The following is a 3,893-nucleotide window of genomic DNA, read 5'->3' on the forward strand; positions in this document are numbered from 1 at the left end:
GGGGGGTGGGGTGGGGGGGGGGGGGGGGGGGGAATCAGCAGATTCCAAGTGGATTGGATTAAAGGCATACAATGCTGAGGACCTGTTCGACTTTAATTATTGAAAACACAAAGGTGAAAATAAAATCTGAAGTAAACATGAATAAATTGAAACAATGATGATATTGTTGGTAAATGTTTCTGGCTGTTCAGAAAACACACAATCAAAAACACGCAAGTCATGACTGCAGGGGTTTGATTTGACTGAATCAGCAACAATAGAGACAAATGCCACAAATAAATAATCACTTCATGCAGACCTCCTGATAAACAAGTGATTCATCACATTGTGGTAGCAGATACATGCATATTAAACAGCCTGTAACAGAATTCACTCCCCAATCACACTCATGGACCATGATTTGCTGACTAGATGTCAGGGGTAAGTGCATTACACACACACACACACACACACACACACACACACACACACATACACTCTTTTCAAAATAAATACATTTTGATTAAAAAATAAATAAATAAAACTAATTTAAATAAAATAAAATAAAAACGATTATGCATACATACAGCACGGCAGTGTAAAGTGGTTGAAAGCTGAAAGGGAATGATGGAGACCATCGAACGCTAGAAGGATTGTGTCTAAACAACACAAAACTTCTGCAGCAAAATGACAGCAAACCTCAATATTCAAGTTGAAGTGCCTGTATCCACAAAAGAAAGAATAAACGACCACAGAGAGCTTCACAAAGCCAACCCAGGCTTTGGGTCATTGTGTATGTTGTCTTTGATATGTTTATACTGTTTTATAATGTTCTTATAATTGACAGACAGTTGACCCTGAGAGGTCAAGTAAATATCTACAGTAGATCTAAATATTTATAATGAATTATAACTGGTTATGATTAATTATTCATATTTCTCATGAGCTGATTCGCTACAAAAGTGATTTTATATACAGTACATAGAAAGCATATTAAATGCAAGTAAATTGTCTACTTTAATGTTTCAAATTACTTTTATGAAATTAAAATGTCAAACTATGGGTGAAATAATATTCCATCATCATTCAGCATAACAGATATAATTTATGTAAAAATGAACACTTATTTTAACCTGTACTTATGAAAATATATAAAAGAATATGTGATTATACTAAATTGCATTATATTTTAAATTATTAAAAACATCTTGCTGACAAACAGGCAAAACTTAGTGGTTTGAAGGATAGTGGAAAAAACTGGCAAAGATTAAAAATTACATTAATTAGTTTTGAAGACGGCACTGTGATTCTTAAATAGAGTATTTTAAGGTGATTTAATGAGTCTTTTCTTGGTATATGAATATAAACTATTGTTACACTGAATGACATCTCTAAACAGGACACATTTTAATGGATTTGGGGACCCCGATTTCTGTTTTAAGCAATTTATCTGCAGAAAATACTCAATCTGCCATTTTTTTAGACAAACACTTTAACAGTCACAATAAACTGAATAAATTTTTTTTGAACAATTTCCACTCAGAAATTGCTAGTAAATTTCACAAATAATAACAAAGAAACAGCAAGTAACACTGAATTAAGCCTGAAATTTTGACGTAGAAAGACTAAAATAATATTTCCTTGGAAACCTTAACCATCTTCAAGAAACGACTAAAAACACATCTGTTCCACCTTTATTTGACCCTCTAACTCTAACACTTTCTATTCTATTTTAATTCTACTTTATCTACATTTATCTTTTTTTAAAAAACATTTTTATTCTTTATTTAAAAAAAACAACAAAAAACAAAAACTATCTTTCTATTTTTTCTATTCTATCTACTTGTTTTTCTTTGTTTGTGTGTGTGTGTGTGTATAATATACAGTATATATATATATACACCTTGCTAGGCTAACCGAGACTTGTCATTTGCACTTACATATTGTTGCTCTTTTGTTAGTTTTGACTGCTTTTATTGTCCTCATTTGTAAGTCGCTTTGGATAAAAGCGTCTGCTAAATGACTAAATGTAAATGTAAATGTAAATAATCTCTAATAATCTTTGTTTGAGTTACAATTTATCATTCAACTTATCTATCTTTAAAAAATATATATTTTTATATTTGTTATTTTCAGAATGCTCTAAAATGGCTGTGTTTGCAGCTGCTAATTTATTAGTGCTATTAGCTTTACGAGGAACGTGAAATCTCTCACCTCTGTCTCTCTAATTTCCACTAAACTACATTTTCATATGTGGCTCTCACTGCATGGCTTTCACAGCACAACCATATTTGATGTTTTCCACTCTCTCTGTCTGTACGAGTTGAAGTCTGTAACCCTTGGCAACAATCTACAATGAATTTTCACACTGAGATACTTTAAAAGCATATTGTTATTGGTAGTTCAGCACTTACCCTCGCATTAAAATCAGTGATACGTTTTTTAAAAAGCTTTAATCAGATATTCCAATACAGTACTAGATGACAACCATGAGCATCCCCAAACAGCAGGTAAAAAAAAGACCTCAAGCAGGGGGAAAATAGCTGGTTATGTTACCCAAGGCAAGTCCAAGCTAGAGAATCCCTGGTGGTCACGACATAAAAGCAAGATTTCTGATAACAGTTTTCGTGTCAGCTGGCTCGCATCCCCTTATCTACGTGGTGGAAACGTCCTTCTATTCCGCAAGAGTGGGGCGGGTAATGAAAAGAGCCGACAGGTGATGGATGGACGGATGAATGGATGGCTGTGCAATGTGAGTTATAACATTAGGAGAGCTAGAAAACCGAGAGTTCCATTCATTTTCCGAAACACTCCCTGTGGGAGAAAAGATGGGTGGTTCATGATCGGTGCAAAAAAGGAAATAACGGGAAAAAAAACCCGCAATGTCGAGTGAACTGTACGGATTCTGTGAGGGTTAGCACGAGCACAGGAGAGAAAAACAATTCAAGCCGAGCGTGAAAAAGAAGTAGGGAATTTGACCTACGGCTCACAGGTGGGATGAGGCCACTGGAGATCCCATTCCACTGGATTATGACATCCTTTATTTTCTCCCATTCCTCTTGGGAAAAAAGCCTTTAAAGCAGAGATTTCTGTACAGAAACTGTACAAAGGCATCAGTTGTTTCGGTGATTGACATGTGCTCTTATCTCCACAGATGTTGCTGGCTGTCACTGGATTTTCAAGGCTCAAAATGCAATCAAGAAAATAGGTGAGTTCAGTTTTGGGACAAAGCTTGAATTTGTTCAAATAACTGCACACAGAATTATTAATCATGTGAGAGAATCCATTTGGTCTAAAAATGTAAACGGGTCAGTGAAAGGTCAGGGAAACAAAAAATGAATTTCTGAATTCCATGCATTCTTTGTTGCAAAAGAAAAAAACTTTCAGACATATAAAGCTCTGGCAGAAGCAACTATGTAAATGCACTTGGAAGTGGACTGGCATATTTCAGGATTAAATTTACATATGAGAAAATCATCCGGTTATTAGCAGGTGCCAGTTAATCCCAGCATACTGATGGTGAGAGGAAACACATTGTGACCTGCCAATTGTGCCAGCCAGAAATCTCATATTCTCATATGCCAATATGTATAGATGACTCACAAGTAACTGTGTCCTTAAAAGCTTTGAGATTTAACCTTAAAAAGTATGGAAGGCATTTTAAATATATTTATAAGATGATAAAAATTAATTAACCATTCGATTTCATTTTATCTAAAGCGACTTACAAATGAGGACAATGGAAAAAAAAATCAACAACAGAGTAATGATACGCAATTGCTATAACAATAATAAATATATAATAACTGCCAACTGCTCCAGGAGTGTGTTCACTGAGTGTGTGTGTGTGTGTGTGTTTGTGTGAGAGAGTGTGTGTTCACTGAGTGTGTGTGTGTGTGTGTTTGTGAGAGAGA

Source organism: Sinocyclocheilus grahami, unplaced genomic scaffold (genome assembly GCF_001515645.1).
Source record: "Sinocyclocheilus grahami isolate Dianchi unplaced genomic scaffold, SAMN03320097.WGS_v1.1 scaffold77.1, whole genome shotgun sequence".
Classification (NCBI taxonomy): Eukaryota; Metazoa; Chordata; class Actinopteri; order Cypriniformes; family Cyprinidae; genus Sinocyclocheilus; species Sinocyclocheilus grahami.